Source organism: Chiloscyllium plagiosum, unplaced genomic scaffold (assembly GCF_037043375.1).
Source record: "Chiloscyllium plagiosum isolate Xiang-an unplaced genomic scaffold, Cpla_swu_hap1 HiC_scaffold_9, whole genome shotgun sequence".
Classification (NCBI taxonomy): Eukaryota; Metazoa; Chordata; class Chondrichthyes; order Orectolobiformes; family Hemiscylliidae; genus Chiloscyllium; species Chiloscyllium plagiosum.
The window spans coordinates 116875539-116894411 of record NW_028270147.1 but is presented as its reverse complement, the minus strand read 5'-3'; the positions used below and the strand labels follow the sequence as shown (position 1 = coordinate 116894411).

Sequence of the window (18873 nt, the reverse complement as noted above, 5' to 3'; positions counted from 1 at the left end):
AAAGGACCAACTTGAGGCTCAATTTAAAGTACCATTCCTCGAGCCTGAATCTGAGGAAATCCATGAGGAGCACATGGACAATGGACATTAAAAGAGAGGAACCCAAGGACAATTGTGAGGATAAGGATGTCTTTAACGGAGATGATCTGAAGAGCAGTGACTCAAAGGCCAATTCTTTGGTTGATACGATACAGGTAGACAATCCTTTAACCTGAATCCCGAAATCCGAAAAGCTCCAAAGTTGTTTTTGTGAAGTTATTTCCTCATTAACATGGTTGTTTGGCGTATCACTCAGATGTGACGTAGTGGGGGGAGCAGCACTGGCAAACCGCAATTCTGTTTCATTGCCCCATTTTACAGAGTGAGTATGCTCCTCCGGTATGATTTTTAATCATTTCACCATCAAACTGTCACTTATTCTGAAATTTGAAGAGTTCCGAATTCCGAGAACCAGCTGGTTCCGAGCATTTCAGATAATGGATTGTGCACCTGAGCTATCTCCCTTTGTCAAGGACACTGTTGAACAATTGCATGAAATCACAAAGTCTCGAGTTGAGAAGATCCAACTTACTAATCAAGGATTACAGTTCAAATTGGATGTTGAATCCTGGCCCAGGTCGCCTTCCAAGGATTGAGAGGAGGAACACAAGACTGTTATCCAATTGGAGACATCTGAAAGAGATGACAGTGATGATGATAAGGAGGAGGTATTATCTCCAGATCTTTGTCCTCGACCTGCAAGTATTAATTTTGAACCTGTTTTGGGATGGATTTAAATTTCAAGAATTGGAGATGTGTTCTTGGTCTTGAAGCATTGATGCAATTGTTTTATTAATAATTCCAGAGCTTCTTAAATTCCCATGTTTTAACATACTTACAGGATTGTCATTGTTTCTGTAACAATATGTCAAAACACAACTCCATTTTTTTCAGGCACATTTTGCAGGTCTCATTTTCAGAAATTACCCTGAGTGTTCCCCTTTACGAAGGACCCTTTACAAAAAGACTGTTAAATTGGTTAACAAATGCATTTTTAAAGCTCAGGAAGACCACTTGGGATACTTTGCAACTTTGTAAAGATGATTTTTTCCACCACCTTGATCAAGTCAACTATTTTTAAAAATCGAAAACGAGAATAAAGCATTTCTCCTGACTCCATTAACTGAATTGTGTATTCAGTTTGAGTACTCAGTCCGATAAAATATACTGTTTAATGTCACTCCATGTGGAAACCTTAACTTTCATTACATGGCTGAGAATAAATTGGAAATGAATTCCAGCCTGTGTCCAACTCGTCAGACATACTCTGAGATATAAAAAGAAGGTTCTTGTTTGTTTGTCTCCCCGCTTTCATGTTTTGCTTTCAGTTTTGTTCCTGACCTTCAGTTTCTCGATTGACCAACAGTCTGTGTACTTTGCAACAGGGCAGCCCAGTGTTTGGTGCAAGTGGGCAGGAAGAATTAGCCAAACGCCTGGCAGAGTTAGAATTGAGTCATGAGGCACTCGATGACCTGGTAGATGACCAAAATTCGTTTGATGAGGACTTTGGGTTGAGCTGTAGCAAATGCAGCAGCCAGTACAGGAGGCCCCATCTCCAAAGGATGTGCCTCTGAAAATCCAAAGGGAACCTTACTTTTCTGTAGCTCCTGATGCTTTAGAGGTTGAGAAGATGGTTCATGCAGTGGCTGAGGAAGTTGAAGGAACTTGGCCACGATCCAGGAGATCTACGAATACCCCCAGACTATCTTGAGAATAATAAATGGAAAGGTGTAGAGAGTGTGAGCAAAAGAGTTTTTTTGTGAGGTGAGCTTCAGCGTTTGAACACAAAATTATTTTATCTCAATTAAGCAAGAAAAGTCTGAGTTAATAGTGCTCCACAGCAGCTCTGATTGATGATATGTATAACAGAGCATGTTAAAAACATTATCTCGATCCTGATGACAGCTTTGAATTCAATTTCCCATTTTGCCCCTTCCCTAAAAGTCCAAAGCCCCTTTCTCCTCCACTGTTTGTACTCTCCCATTGTTAATTTATCATCATCAACCTCCTCCTCATCCTGTTATTCACTGAATCCCATCTACCAACACTTTGCCAACTCTGAGAATCTATAGTTTCTGTTTCTATTTAATAATATATGGTGTCTCTTCCAGTCACTCATTTTTTTGAATTCTTCTGTATCATCTGTCTTTCCATTGGTTGATAATACAACATTCCTGAGGAAGGGCATGTGCCCGAAACGTCGAATCTTCTGTTCCCTAGATGCTGCCTGACCTGCTGTGCTGTTCCAGCAATAAAGTTTCAGCTGATAATACAACATATAATTATTAATCATCTTCTTAAAACTCTCCAGAATCTTGATCTTCCACAGGTCACTCCATAATTTTCAGATGAAGAAAGCCTTAAAGGTTGCACTTTTCAGTCTGAATTTGTGCTGTGTTGAGGTTCCCAAAATTGACCAAAATATTCTCTCAGATCTTATGCAACTTAATGGCTGAAATCATTTGTGTGCAGTTGGAAGTGTCAGTTTTTTTTTAATGGCCATATCTATCACTTTAAATGGCCTGTATGTTTGAATACTTTGTGGCCTTTTTCTCTGATCTGATTAGGATCTTACCATTTCAGGTGTAATTCCTTTTCTTATCCACTCAATGTATGACTTCATCTCACTCTCAACTTCAATTCCATCTTCCGGTAAATATTCTTCTGTATCTGTCACTGCATTACAATTCCATCTCTGTCCCTTCAAGCTAAGTTGGAATCGTTTAGTTTCCATCTCTTAAATTCCCAAGTCAAGATTGTGTTTATTACTATAACAATTAAGGGCAATCTGAGCATGGGCTCCTGTGGGTCCCTTCCATTCTCCACACCTTTCTTGTGTGAAGTCTTTATTTTACCCTGACCCTTGCATTTTCCCAACCACCTCTATCCATTTGACTATGCTCCCCTTCATTTGAGGTGCCCTTGAGTTTTGCCACTGGTCTCCTCGGAGGCAACTCTTGAAATAATTTCTGAAAATCCACGTAAACCATGTACACTTTTTTCGTACTAATTTGCTCTTTTATTAATACATCCTTGTCAAATTATTTGATAGTTCACAACCTGCTAATTAGAAATTCATGCTAATTGCTCCTGATTAGCTCCTGTCTCTTGAAGTGCTTGTATTTATCTCCATATTTTTAACTCTTAATTTACCAACAAATGAAGCAAAACTAACTGATTGAAAAATTCCTGTTTTTCTTATTTTGATCGAGGAGTTAGTTGCCCGACAATCCTCTGGTCAACTTTTGGGAGGTAATAATTGGAGCCATGATAGTTTGCTTTCTAGTTCCAGCATGTCCCACAGATGTCATTCATTTTGTTTCAAAGATTTGCCTCATTTTATGCTGTGGTGCCTTCCTTAGTAATATATTAGTAAGCTTGTCGAATACATCTGCACCTACCCTTGGTCGTTTTGCAATCCTGTTAAACCCCTTCTTGAATCTCTCTTTTGCCTTCTCTCCTGCAATCAATGATATTCTAAATTTATCCTTGGTTCAGATTGTGGAGCAAACAGTTGCTGTTTTATATATTTTGAACAGTATTCCTTTTTGTTTTCCATGTAGCGATCTAACGAGCTTTTTTGGGGGGGGAGGGCGTATCTAATATAATTTTTTTCTCCGTTACCCTTTTACTTCTTCCAGCTTATATTTAACGTGACGAGAGAAATTCTCACTGAGATGTTTTCTGAAGACCCCAGTGCCAGCCAAGCCCCATGGATGAAGCCAAGCCGAATTAGCTCTGCTTTCTTCAAACAAGCGAGGAATTTAAATGAAGTGAAGGTAATAATTCCATGTAATCCTTTTGCCCTACTTGTCAGTAATAATGTTGCAAATGCACTGCTAGTTGGAGCCTCGGATGCTGCCTGACCTGCTGTGCTTTTCCAGCACCGCTCTAATCTAGACTCTGGTTTCCACCATCTTCAGTCCTTGTTTTTACCTGGAGCTAAAATAGGTACATTGTGTAAGTGAGTGACTCAATTTGTAAACAGTGGCCACTATTCTGACTTGGAATTCTGCCACTGCTTCTTGCAAGTCCTTCCCTAATGAGATTGTGGGTCTAGGTTAGCACCATCTTGTCAAGATTAGAGTGATGTTGGTGTAGCACAGCAGGTCAGGCAGCATCTAAAGAGCAGGAAAAATCAACGTTTTGGGCAAAAGCCTTTCATCCTCGGATGCTGCCTGACCTGCTGTGCAAGGCCAGCACCACTCTAATCTTGACTCTGATCTCCAGCAACTGCAGTACCCACTTCCGTCTACCATCTTCTCAACGACAACTAGGAAGGGGCAATAACTGCTAGCCCACATTTATATAAACGCCCACATTCCATGAATGAACAAAAAAAAATTACTCAAAGCTCATTGAGCACCAAGGAACTCCATTTTAATTCTAAACTCCTCAATGAACATTTTTTTAAATGACTGCTAGGGTCTGGGCATCGCCGGCTCGCCAGCATTTATTGACCGATCCTAGTTGATTTTGAGAAACTGGTGAGCTATCTTTTGTAACCACTGCAGTCCATGTGCTGTAGGTAGACCCACAATGCCCTAAGGGGGGAAAATTCAAGGGAATTGATACAGTAATCCTGAAGAACCAGTGATATTTTTCTAAATCAGAATGGTGCGTGGCTTGCAGGGGCTTTTGCAAGTGACAGTCCTGTGTATCTGCTGTTCTTGTCCTTCTAAATCTAAATGGTCATAGATTTGGGAGGATCTGGCTAAAGATCTTTGAATTTCAGCAATGCATCTTGTAGATTGTACACACTGCTGCTACTGAGTGGAGGGTGGTGGAGGGCCTGGCTGCTTGCAGATGTGGTGCCAATCAAGTGGGCTGCTTTGTCTTGAATGTGGCGAGCTTATTGTGTGTTATTGGAGCTGCACTCATCCAGGCAAGTGGGGCGTTTTCCATCAGACTCCTGACTTGTGCTTTGTACTCGGTGGATTTGCTATGGGGATTCAGGAGGTGAGTTATACACCACAGTATTCCAAGTCTCTGACCTGCCCTTGTAGCCCATAGTATTTCTATGGTGAGTCCAGATGAGTTTCTGGTCCATGGTAACCCCCATGATGTTCATAGTGAAGGATTCAGTGATGGTAACACCATTGAATGACAAGGGCCATTGTTTGAATATTCTGAGCTTTATAGAGTTGTACAGCTCAGAAAAGACCCTTTGGTTAAACTTGTCCATACTGACTAGTTATTCGAGATAAAATCTAGTCCCCTCGCTAGCGTTTGGCCCTTTTTCCTCTGAAAACCTTTCTGTGCATATACTCAACCAGATACCTTTTAAATATCTTTATACAGTCGCCCCTCAGCCTCCGATGCTGCAGGGAAAATAGCCCCAACCAATTCATCCTCTTCCTATAGCAGAACCCCCCCAACCCTGGCAACATCCTTGTAAAGCTTTGCATAACCCTTTCAAGATTCACAAAATCCCTCAGAGAACAGGGAGTCCAGAATTGCACACGGTATTCCAAAAGAGGCCGAATCAGAGTCATGTACAGCCGCAACGTGATTTTTCAACTCCTAAACTCAATGCCCTGACCAATAAAGGCAAGCATAACAAACACCGCCTTCACTATCCTGTCTACTTGTGACTCCACTTTCAAGGAACTATGAACATACATTCCAAGGTCTCTTTATTCAGCAACACTCCCCAGGACGTTACCATTGAGTATATACGTCTTGCCCCGATTTGCCTTTACAAGATGCAACACTGTCCACTACACCTCTATTTTTAGTGTCATCTGCAAACTTACTAACCATACTATGTCCCATGTTCACATCCAGATCATTTATGTAACCGAAGAAAAGCAGTGAACCCAGCACCGATCCTTGTGGCACACCACTGGTCACAGGCATCCTACTGGAGATGGTCATTGACTGGCAGTTTGAGTGCAAAACTTACTTGCCTCTTGCCAGTCCAACTTGCATATTGTCCAGATCTTGTTGCCTTTGAACATAACTCCTCAGATACTGAGTCTGTGAATGGTACTGAATATTGTGCAACCATCCGCACTTCTGACCTTATGATGGAAGTAAGATCAGGAACTGAGGAGCCCCACTTTACTCTGATCTCCCCGATGGTTCTCGAGGAACCTCATTTTACTCCAAACTGGAGAGACAATGTAATAGCTCTGAGTGTTAGCCATGGCTCAGTGGCACTCTTCCTCAGTCAGCAGAGGGGATTAAGCAAACACTGAAGTGAAATCCTGGATGACAGTCCTGGTGCAGTACTGAAGTATTGTTTTCGCAGTGAGGCCCCATTTTCCCCCTTGGGTGAGTTTTTTTAAAAGAGTTTTGGTGTGACATTGAAGAGGAGTGGAGTTCTCCCTCATGGTCCTGGTCAATCTCCTATATGAGTCAGTATGGCTCAACGTTTACTGAACCATTTCTCTAATTTGTGGGAACTTGCTGTGTGAAAGTTTGTTGCAGCTTTTTGACGATATTATAATAGTGAATATACTTCAAAGGTTGGGAACAAGATGCTACAAGTGTGAAATGTGATGTATATTTGCAAGTTGATTTTGGCAATTTGAGGTTAAGGTGGATGACTTGAGCATTGGTTTCAAAGTATTGTCCAGCACACAGACCAAGTTCTTTACTATGACAACAATGCAACTTCTGTTTTACTGTGGCACTGACATTGAAGTGTACACTGGATGACTCCTTCCAGTAACTCAGACTTACAACACTGCAGTGTGAACTTTTTACCACGGTCTAAAGTCAACATCAAGCAACTCATTGTCTAGCCTGACTTCCCTTTGAGCACAGTTTGTGAAGCGTTGCACTTTGCCAGGGACTGAGAATGGGCATGTGTAAATCAGCTTTTCATTCACAGAGCAAATTTGGAACTGTTCATTTCCTTTGTTTTGTCTTTATAACTCGACTCTGATGTGTCTTCAGTCTGAACTGTACTATTTCCCACACCTACATTTCCAGGCGTGTTACTTGCCTCTGGTGGTGTTAGCCGGGAAACCTATCAAACACTTCCTGCCTGGATTCATGTGAGGCAGTGGTCAGTGGCTAGGTCATCTAGCTTTGATGAACTCATCTGTTAAACTGAGAACGATTTGACCTTCCTGAAATGCTGGGTTCACTGTATGAATTCCACATCAGCCCCAATATTTATTGTGAGACTTCCCATAGCGCTGATCTTGAGTTATCTGCCGACAGTCTATGAAAGGCAGAACATTTTTGGAATTCGACGGAGCAGAGGCTTCTTAGAAGTTGCTGTTGGCAAAGTGCTGAACCACGTAATGCAGTGAATCGTTAAGTGAAATAATTAATTTTCTCAGCCGAGGTCTTAGGCAAGAGAAAGTGTCAAACCTTCTCACAATCTGGGAATGTTGCATGCTACCTTAATGTTGTTTTGTATATGCTTTCAGATCTCACTGATGTTGTTCACTTCAATTGTCATTCAGTTTTCAAGCACTTAGCAGATTTTTGTTAAATAGAACATGCTTTGAGTTTCATCCAATTTTGCATCTTCATTGAGCAGTTTTAAAGACGGATAATGGATTGTGGATTGTTTTGTCTGTGTATTTAGGGTGTTTGCAACAGCTGCCATTTCTCCTGTGCTTCTATCCCCAGATCTTCATTTCTAATGAAGTTATGATGTTGTTTGGATTCAACCAGGAGCAATAGCAGAAGACAGCTTGGCAGAAGATGAAGAAATTTGGCAGGAGAAAACGTGATTGGATGACCCATATTTTGGTAAGTGCTTCAGTTTCGGAATTGTCCAGTTTTACATTGCAGCATTACGTCACGATTATGAACACTGCATCATACATCTGAATTTTCTGTTATTCAAATGACAAATGCTTTATCTGTTTTTGGCTTACCTGTCTGGTTCTCCTGCAGACATCCAGAAAATGCTTCAACTTTCTGATTGAATTGAAAACTTGGGTCCTCACTGGAGTAATTTGCTGAAAACCAAATCCTACTATTCCTTAGTTGCCATCAAAGTTGAAAAAATATTCAGAAGTACATTGAATTCAGTGCAGTTGGCAAAGTAGTGTCATGTGTACTTCTTTAAGTCCCAATGTTTGATTTCACTTTCTCTCCATGTTTCTTTCAATCCTATGATGAGTTTGTAAAGAAGACCGAAGCTGAACTCAGTACAGATCTTGATGTTGCCAGCTCAAACTCAACCAAACCGCAGATTAAAACTCTGTACTCCACTGCTACTGAGAAACCGAAGATTAAACCTCCCTCTCTGCAGAGGTACTTTCAATAATGGACGTTAATTGTGACCTTACGAAGGGATGCCTCTTGTATTTCTCTTTTATGCCCTAGTGGAATCCCTTTTGTCCAAATAAGTTGGTGATGAAGTGGTTCTTTAGCTAAGGAGACCAGTACTTTTACAGAGACTTTACAGCAGAGAAGCGTGCCTTTTGGCCCAAAAGATTCGTGCAGTTAATTCGTCTCCATGCGAGTCTACTCCCACTTTGTCTCATTCCATCAGTGCATCCTTCTGTATATTTCTCCCTGAGGTACTCCCCTTTAACAAATTTGTGCTATTCAACTTCAGCATTCCCAGCTCTAGCAAGTTTCATGTTGTCACCTTTCTCAGAGAATAATGTTTTGTTTTGAACTTGTGATTCAATTCGTTAATGTTAACTTCCTGTTCAGTCAGCCTCACAAGTGAAAACATTTCTCTCTCTATGCAGCTCAGGCACCTTCAGCGAGGACCAGAGGCCTGATGGGAAGGTAACTTGAAAATGTAATAACTTAGCTCGGGAGTTCAGTGTTTTTCAATTCTTCGGTGGCAGGTGGAGTGAGAGGAGCGACAGCAAGGACCAGAGATCTGATGGGAAGATAACTTTGAAATATAAAAACTTACCTTGGCAGAGCGAACACTGAGCAGGAATGGACATGAGACTGCTGGGTAAGTGAGGCTTTTAAAGGAGCAACAGAGGGAGAGGGCACAGCAAGGCGCAGCGGACTGGTGGGTATATATTTGGGCAGCAGCTGAATCCCAAGATGCTACACGTGTAGTGTCACCCCCCCCGCCCGCGCCCCCTCCTCTCACCAAAAAAATGGCCTCCTGTGTGTTGCTAAGGTAAGGTGTTTCAATTGATATTTCTTTTGTTTCGTGTGATTGATTAAAAGTTGGCTATTAGATGGTTAGTTGAATAAGACCATAGAGAAGTACTAGAAATTATTTAATTCATAAATTTGTATAAATGAATTAAATAAGTAGAGATGGCTGGACAGGTGATGTGCTGTAGCTGTATGGTGTGGGAGCTGAACCCATTGTGAAGGGCAGTGACCATATCTGCAGCAAGTGTTGTTTGCTAAAAGAACTCCGGATCAGAATTAATATACTGGAATCTGAGCTTCAAACACTGCGGCACATCCGGGAGGGGGAGAGTTACCTGGATGCAGTGGTTCAGGAGGCAGTCACACCCGGTAGATTAAGTAATTCAAATTCAGTTAGTGATCAGGAACAACAGGGTGTGACTGTAAATGAGGCAGGTAGGGGGATTCTGAGTTCAGGAGTGAAGGAGCCTAAGCCCTTGACCTTATCCAACAAATATGCAATTTTTGCTTCCTGTATGGGTGAGGAAAAGGGCTATGGGCAGGATAAGCCAGCTGACCACTGCAACATGGTGCAGAAGGCCATTCAAGAAGGGGAGTAAAAAGACAAGTAGTTGTTACAGGGGATTCTGTAATTAGCGGACAGATAGTATCCTTTGCAAGCCGGATTGGGAGTCCCACATGGTGTGTTGCCTGCCCAGTGCCAGGATGCCGGACATCTCTGATTGGCTTGAAAGGATATTGGAGCAGGAGGGAAAAGATCCAGTTGATGTGATCCATGTTGGCACTAACAGCATAGACAAGGCTAGGCATGTGGGCCTGTGTGGGGAGTATCAAGCACTAGGAAGGAAATTGAAGAACAGGTCCTCGAGGGTCATAATCTCTGGATTACTGCCCGAGCCACGTTCTAATTGTCATAGGGATAAGAAAATTAGGGAAGTAAACACGTGGCTAGGAGATTGGTGTGGGAACGAGGGATTCCATTTCATGGGACATTGGCATCAGTTTTTGGAACCTGGGCGATCTGTACCGATGAGACAGTCTCCACCTGAACCGATCTGGAACCAGTGTTCTGGTGAAAAGGATAAATCGGGTGGTCACTAGGACTTTAAACTTATGAGTCTGGGGAAAGGGAAAGCAACAGGGAGTATGGAGTCAAGTAGAAAGATAAGCAGCGGGTAAGCATGTGTGCAGGGTTTAAGTTCAAGGCAGACTAGAATTGAAGCAAAAAAGAAGGATAACTTCGAACATATTAGTAGAGATGTTGGAAATCATGAGGATAAGAAAACTAGGATTAAGGCACTTTACTTGAATGCTCGTTGTATTCATAACAAAGCAGATGAATTAACAGCACAAATCATGATGAACGATTATGATGTGGTAGGCATCATAGTGAGGTGGTTGTAGGGGGTTCAGGACTGGCAGTTAAACATCCAAGGATTTACAACTTAGAGAGAGAGAGAGGGCAGAGTTGCCTTTTTAGTTCAGAATGAAATTAAATCTATGGCACTGAATGACATAGGGTCAGATGACGTGGATTCTGTGTGGGTGGAGTTGAGCCATAAAGGCAAAAAAACCATAATGGGCGTTATGTACAGACCTCCCAGCAGTGTTCAGGACTAGGGGCACAGATGTACCAGGAAATAGATAGGGCATGTCAGAAAGGCAAGGTCACAATGATCATGGGGAACTTCAATATGCAAAGGACTGGGTGAATGATGTTGCCAGTGGATCCAAAGAAAGGGAATTCATGGAATGCTTACAGGATGGCTTTTTGGAACGGCTTGTGATGGAGCCTACAAGAGAGCAGGCTATTTTGGACTTAGTTTTATGTAATGAGCCAGATGTTGTAAAAGATCTTAAAGTAAGGGAGCCCTTAGGAGGCAGCGATCATAATATAGTCGAGTTCAGTCTGCAGTTTGAAAGGGAGAAGGCAAAATTGGATGTAATGGTGTCAAAGTTAAATGAAGGTAATTATAGGGGCATGAGAGGGGAACTGATGCAAATCGACTGGAAGCAGAGCCTAGTGGGGAAGACAGTAGAGCAACATGGCAGGAGTTTCTGGGTGTAATTGAGCACACAGTACAAAGGTTCAGCCCCAAAAAAAGGAAGATTATACGGGGGTGGGGGGAGGGGGGTGGCGGGGGCATTAGACAGCCATGGCTGACAAAGGAAGTCAGGAAATGGATCAAAGAGAGTGAGCAAGCCTATAAAGTGACCAAGAGAACTGGGAAATCAGAAGATTGGGAAGACTGTGAAAACAAACAAAGAGAGGAATAAAGAAGGAGAGGATCAAATAAGCTCGCCAGTAATATTAGAAATGATAGTAAAAATTACTTTCAATACATAAGAAACAAACGAGAAGCAAAAGTAGAAATTGGGTCATTCTAAATTGATACAGGAAGGCTTGTGATGGGAGGTAAGGAAATAGCTGAAGAACTTAATCAGTCTTCACAGTGGAAGGCATGAGTAATATCCCAACAGTGAAGGAGAGTTGGGGGCAGAGTTGAATATGGTATCCATTACAAAAGAGAGTGTGTGAGAAAAGCTAACAGGTGTAAAAATTGATAAATCCCCTGGCCCAGATGGGCTCCATTCCAGATGTTCTGAGAGACGTGTCTGAGGAAATAGCAGAGGCATTGGTTGTCACTGGAGTCAGGGAAAGTCCCAGATGATTGGAAAATCGCTTTTGTAACTCCCTTGTTCAAGAAAGGATCAAGACAAAAGATGGAAAATTATAGGTTGCTTCGCCTAACCTCGGTTGTAGGAAAATTCTCGAATCCATCGTTAAGGATGAGATTTGTAAGTTCTTGGAAGTGCAGGGTCTGATTAAAACAAGCTAGCATGGATTTAGTAAGGGCAGGTCATGCCTGAAAAACTTGTGGGCATTCATTGAAGAGGTAACAAGTAGGTTAGACCAGGGAAACCCAGTGGATGTGATCTATCTAGACTTCCAAAAGGCCTTTGGTAAAGTGCCTCATGGGAGGCTGCTGAGTAAGGTGAGGGCCCATGGTGTTTGAGGTGAGCTACTGGCATGGATTGAGGCTTGGCCGTCTGAAAGAAGGCAGAGAGTTGGGATAAAAGGTTCTTTTTCGGAATGGCATCTGGTAACAAGTGGAATCCCGCAGGGTTCAGTGTTGGGGCCGCAGCTGTTCACTTTATATATTAATGATCTGGATGAAGGGAACTGGGGGCTTTCTGGCAAAGTTCACCAATGATAAGAAGTTAGGTGGACAGGCAGGATGTTCTGAGGAGGTGGGGAGACTGCAGAAAGATTGAGACAGTTTAGGAGAGTGGTCAAGGAAATGGCTGATGAAATTCAACGTGAGCAAATGTGAGGCCTTGCACTTTGGGAAAAAGAATACAGGCATGGACTATTTTCTAAACGGTGAGAAAATTCATAAAGCCAAAATACAAAGGGATCTGGGAGTTCTCGTCCAGGATTCTCTAAAGATTGACTTGCAGGTTGAGGCTGTGGTGAAGAAAGCAAATGTAATGTTGTCATTTATCTCAAGAAGGTTGGAATATTAAAGCAGTGATATGCTACTGAGACTTTATAAAGCTCGAGATAAGCCTCACTTCGAACACTGTGACCTATTTTGGGCCCCACACCTCAGGAAGGACATACTGGCACTGGAATGTGTCCAGCAGAGATTCACACGGATGATCCCTGGAATAGTAGGCTGAACATACGATGAATATCTGAAGATCCTGGGATTGTATTCATGAGAGCTTAGAAGGTTGAAGGGAGATCTACAAGAAACTTAGAAGATAATGCATGGCTTAGAAAGGGTGGACGCTGGGAAGTTGTTTCCGTTAGGCAGGGAGACTAGGACCCATGGGCACAGCCTTAGAATTAGAGGAGATCAATTTAGAATGGAAATGAGAGACATTTCGTCAGCCAGAGAGTAGTTGGCCTGTGGAATTCATTGCCACGGTGGCCGGGATGTTAAATGTCTTCAAGACAGAGATTGATAAATTCTTGATCTCACGAGGAATTAAGGGGTACGAGGAGAGTGCGAGTAAGTGGAGTTGAAATGCCCATCAGCCATGATTGAATGGTGGAGTGGACTCGATGGGTCGAATGGCCTTACTTCCACTCCTATGTCTTATGGTCTTCATTTTTAAACTTCTCTATCAAATCTCGTTTTCAAAGTTCTCTATCCGGTCACTAGTTTATACAGTTAATGGTCGGGCCCTGGGGAGTTTTGCTGAACAAAGAGACCTTGGGATGCAGGTGCATAGTTTCTTGAAAGAGGAGTTGCCGGTAGAAAGGGTGGTGAAGAAGGCATTTGGCATGCTTGCCTTCAATGGTCAGAACATTGAACTGTAGTGGTTGAGGCATTGTGTTGCAGCTGTACAGGACATTGGTGAGGCCTCGTTTGGAATACTGCGTACAGTTCTGATCGCCTTTCTATAGGAAGGATGTTAAACTTGAGAGAGTGCAGGAAAGATTTACAAGGGTGTTGTTGGGACTGACTTACAGGGAGAGGCTGAATAGGCTGAAGTATTTTTCCCCAGGGCATTGGAGGCTGAAGGGTTTTTGCAGAGGGTTTTTGTAAAATCATGAGGGGTATGGATAGGGTGAATAGCCAAGATTTTTTTCCCAGGGCAGGGGAGTCATTAACTAGAGGGCAAAGGTTTAAGGTGAGAAGTGAAGATTTAAAAAGGGCCTGAGAGGTAACTTTTCAGGCAGAGGGTGCTGCATACATGGAATGAGCTGCCAGAGTGGTGGAGAGGGGTTCAATTTTAACTTTTCGAAAGCATCGGGATGGGTACATGAATAGGAAGGGTTGAGAAGGATATGGACCAAATGCTGGCAAACTGGGACTAGGTCACGTTGAGATATCTGGTTTGTGCGGGTGAGTTGGGTCTGTTGTATAACTGACTCTATGACCCCTTGCCTTTTGACCCCCATGCTCAATCAATCTTTTGAGATGAAATATTTCATGGCCAGAACTATCTGGAGTTTAACATTTTTTTAAAAAAAGATGCATTTGTAATGAAGTCGATCTGTTTATTCTGTATATGAAAAAGAAAGAGAATGAATCATGATTTTTAAAGATGGAATGATGGCTGAAGGTTGCATTTGACATAAAACCTGTATACTTGCTGCTGCAGAATATTATATGTTCATATAGAATATAATCAGTTCTATTGGGTGGGTTTTTGAGATGTGCCTTAAAGCAGTCTAGTGGGTGAAAGATTTCTCCAAAGTATTGAGTATTATTGGAATGGAGAACTGCCACATATATTGTGATCCGACCCCCATACTGTAATTTTTCAAACAATGAAATGGACAAGATCACTGCCCATTCATATTCAATACCCTTTTATACATGAAATGTGACCTTTGTTTTGCTTCCCACTTCCCTATCTCTATCTCCTGAGGATCTGAAACCTGAATACAGGCTGAGGTAACTAGTTGTTGTCAGGAACAACCACTTAACCCATGCTGTTACTAACTTAAGTGGGAACAAAATGGCTTCTCAATGCAAATAATATGACAGAATGGCTTCTTGGCTGCAAATTGACAATTCTGTTAAAAGCTGCATAAAATAGCTTTTAATGCTGTTTGGGCTGCATAATTGACTAATCACAGTCTGCCTCAACAGAGATTAGCAGACAATGCTTCCTTTACAGCATAGAAATAACTAGACTAGATGAGACATTACTGGCCACCCTAACTGACCTTCAAGTGCAGATGGCAAGACTCGGTTAGTGAGGTTAGGGTGGCTTAAGTGTTGGAAAACAAAGTTGGTTCCCAGGAAATATTGGACCAAGTAGCTGTCAGTTAAGATTGTTTCATAAGTTAGTTGGTAATTATCTGAATGTACTATACGATAATGGCCTGTACCTTTCTTTAAGAGAAGTATAAAAATGTCTGTTTTAAGGGGTGTAGGTTTGCTCGCTGAGCTGTAGGTTTGATATCCAGACGTTTCATTACCTGGCTTGGTAACATCATCAGTGGCGACCTCCAAGTGAAGGGAAGCTGTTGTCTCCTGCTTTCTATTTATATCTTTCTCCTGGATGGGGTTCCTGGGGTTTGTGGTGATGTCATTTCCTGTTCATTTTCTGAGGGGTTGATAGATGGCATCTCGATCTCTGTGTTTGTTTATGGCATTGTGGTTGGAGTGCCAGGCCTCTAGGAATTCTCTGGCATGTCTTTGCTTAGCCTGTCCCAAGATAGATGTGTTGTCCCAGTCGAAATGGGTTTTTTTTCATCCGTGTGTCGGGCTACGAGGGAGAGAGGGTCGTGTCTTTTTGTGGCTAGCTGGTGTTCGTGTATCCTGGTGGCTAACTTTCTTCCTGTTTGTCCTCTATAGTGTTTGTGGCAATCCTTGCATGGAATTTTGTAGATGACGTTGGTTTTGTCCATGGGTTGTACTGGGTCTTTTAAGTTTGTTAGTTTTTGTTTGAGAGTGTTGGTGGGTTTGTGTGCTACGATGATTCCGAGGGGTCTTAGTAGTCTGGTTGTCATTTCTGAAACTTCTTTGGTGTATGGTAAGGTGGTTAGGGTTTCTGGCTGTGTTTGGTCTGCTTGTCATGGTTTGTTCTTGAGGAATCTGCGCACTGTATTTTTTGAGTATCCGTTCTTCTTGAATACGTTGTATAGGTGGTTCTCCTCTGTTTTCCGAAGTTCGTCTGTGCTGCAGTTTGGCTCGTTGGAATAGTGTTCTGATACAGCTTTGTTTGGAGGTCACCACTGATGATGTTACCTAGCCAGGTAATGAAACGTCTGGATATCAAACCTACAGCCCAGCGATCAAACCTACACCCTAACCCTCAACCTGAGCTACAAACCTTCACAAACCTTGCAAATGTCTGTTTTAAGCCATATGCGCAGTTCCTCTGAGGAACATGGAAGTGTATAACCTCTGTGTTTGTGGACGATCTGTGCCTGGCCGTATGAAAAATAAAGAATGAAATGTTCAAGAACCAGACCAATTGTGAGTGCTTTTTCACCGATCATGGAATAGAGAGACCACTGCCCACCCCCCCCGCCCAACTCCACTGGGGGTCCAGATCTTCACTACCAGTATTGTCAGAAGAATGTCTTGCTCCAGTTTGGCAAACCAATTGCATATATGTTGACTACTGTTCTGTGGTCACCTTCAGTGTCAGAAGAACCTGCATGCTATGTTGTCAATTGCTGGTCTCACCTTGGAATGTCGGAGTGAGTGCCATGCATGCAACTTGATGCCGACTCCTTTCTTTTTATACCGTCTGTACCAAGCCCAGAACCATTTTCAATCACCTTCCATCAGTTTGTGCTAAGACGCTACAGTTATATTCTCCTTCAGATGTTGGTAACAGTGATTCATTTAAAATTTATAAGCTCCTGGTTTGGGCAGTATGAACCATGTAATTCCTTAACATTAATGCACTAATATCAATGCATGCATATGTGGAAAATAAAAATTGCTATGCTTTTATAAATGACACATGGTAGCTTTTTTAAAGCATTTTTGCATTTAACTGTTGTATCATCAGATCAGTACAGTAACGTGCTTATTTTTTTTCAATTCTATCATGAATTGGAATGAGAATTATTTTGCTTTTCTCTGAGACTTTTTTGACAGCTGGATGTCTTTTCATTATTGTAACTCCTATAAGACAGATGTACAGAAAACTGGTTTTGTAATTTAAAGTATGACTCATAACTGGAGATGAGTCGTATTGCGTGCACTTCTGGTCTCCTTCCTATCGGAAAGATGTTGTGAAACTTGAAAGGGTTTAGAAAATATTTACAAGGATGTTGCCAGGGTTGGAGGATCTGAGCGACAGAGAGGGGTTAAACAGGATAAACAGGCTAGGGCTGTTTTCCCTGGAGTGTCAAAGGCTGAGGCATGACCTTCTAGAGGTTTAGGAAATCATGAGGGGCAAAGTCTTTTCTGTGGGGTGGAGGAGTACAGAACTAGAGGGCATGGGTTTAGGGTGAGAGGGGAAAGATATAAAGGAGACCTAAGGGGGAATGTTTTCACTCAGAGGGTGATACGTGTATGGAATAAGCTGCCAGAGGAAGTGGTGGAGGCTGGTACAATTGCAACATTTAAAAGACGTCGGGATGGGTATATGAATAGGAGGGAGATGGGCCAGGTGTTGGCAGGTGGGACTAGTTTGGGTTGGGATATCTGGTCGGCATGGATGAGTTGGACTGGAGGGTCTGTTTCTGTGCTGTACATCCTTATGACTCTAAAAGCAATTTATGACGTTCTAGTGGAAATAAAATCGTGCAACAATTTTGTGATTCTGCCTGGGGTTATCACTGTTCATTTGCCAGTTTTACCTATTGCAGACTGTACTGAAGGTTAGACAGAAATGGGGGAATGTTGCTCATTGAAAGTGATTAAGTTAGACGGCTACAGAGATCAGTCTGGACAGTGGGACTATCTCGGTAGCTCTTTGGGTAGCCGGGATGGACACAATGGGTTGAATGGCCTCATTCTGTACTGTAAAATTCTATGATTCTATAATTATGGATGCTATATCTTTTTCACCACTTTCCAGGAAGGTGGTGTCGGGATGTATCCGTTATGAAATTAGAGCTGATTATTCTGCATGTGCTGTGTGTTTTATGCTGCAAAGTTCCAACTTTATAAATTATTTCCCATGTTTCCAGGACTGGATCTGCAAAGAGCTGGAAATCTCTTACTGAGAGTGAAATATCCAAAGCATCACTGGGCCCCATTACAAAGCAGGATATGTATGTAACACCACAAACTATAGGGCTTGTTTCTTTACAACACCTATGGTGTTAATTTAGTTCAGGATTGCAAAATTCCATAAAATGTTTACGAGTAGTTTAATAAATTGACTTTGTTTATTCAGCAGCAAACTATCAGCATTCAAACCGGAAACTAACATAAATAGACAGCTGATGTATCTGGTTTTTTTTGTAATTCTGCAATTCTTCACTAACTGCTTCAGTTCAACATGTTCTCTCTTGTAGCTGGATTTTTTAATTTAGTTCAGACCACTATGTGCCATCACTAAACCTTGTCTTTCAAGAATCTAAATAACATATTTCAAAAAGGCTTGTTCTTTCATTAAGAATGCACATTTTTTCGAAAGGTATAAAAATTGCATTCTCAAGTGCTTGCATTGCAAGATTACGTAAAGTAAGTTCATGTCCCACTTCAGAGACCTGTGCTTTGTGAATCAGACTGATGCACCAGTGCAGTGCCATGGGTGTGCTTTGCTGTTCGAGTGCGATCATTTGCTGAGCTGAGACCCCGGCTGCTCATCAAATAAGTGCAAAGAGTCCTTTGCTACTTTTGGAAGACAAGCATAGAGGGTCCTTGTGGGTGTCTTAGCTAATATTCAGTCTTTAACGAACACCTAAAACAGTTTATTTCATCTGTGTCATTGCTGGAACTGTGCTGTTCAAAATTGGTTTTGGACTTCCAATGTTTCAACCATGTGCTGAAAAATTATTTGATTCATTACAATAAGATTTTGGGGATCATTGATTGTAAAAGACATTATATTTTGGCACTTTCTTTATAGATACCGAGTTCTTAACCAAATTGCTTATATTTGTTACAGATCAAAGATCGTCGAGTCGAGATGGGCAGAAATCCAACTTGCTCAGCGAACTATACATCAGATCGAAACAAGTCTGCACTCTTCGATAGTCGACTTGATGACCCCTCTAAGAGTCCTTCTCCAGTTTTCAAATGTTATTTGAAATCTCGACCTGACTTTGTTGAAGGGCTGGATAATGTGGCAGGAGCTCTTAAATATAGTCGTATGCCAGATCAGTTGGCATTTAGGCCAAAGGATGGTTCTGGT

At 42.0% G+C, this 18873-nt stretch overlaps 1 long non-coding RNA gene and 1 pseudogene across 1 annotated transcript; both read left to right on the top strand.

The window, feature by feature from the left end:
* Nucleotides 1–18873, top strand: part of LOC148149271 (centrosome-associated protein 350-like) — a 1440514-nt pseudogene that overhangs the window by 963935 nt on the left and 457706 nt on the right.
* On the top strand, nt 8175–18820 carry LOC148149274 (uncharacterized). The gene is made up of 3 exons (XR_015758083.1): nt 8175–8262; nt 8709–8926; nt 18628–18820. It is a non-coding gene; the product is annotated as an uncharacterized LOC148149274 (long non-coding RNA).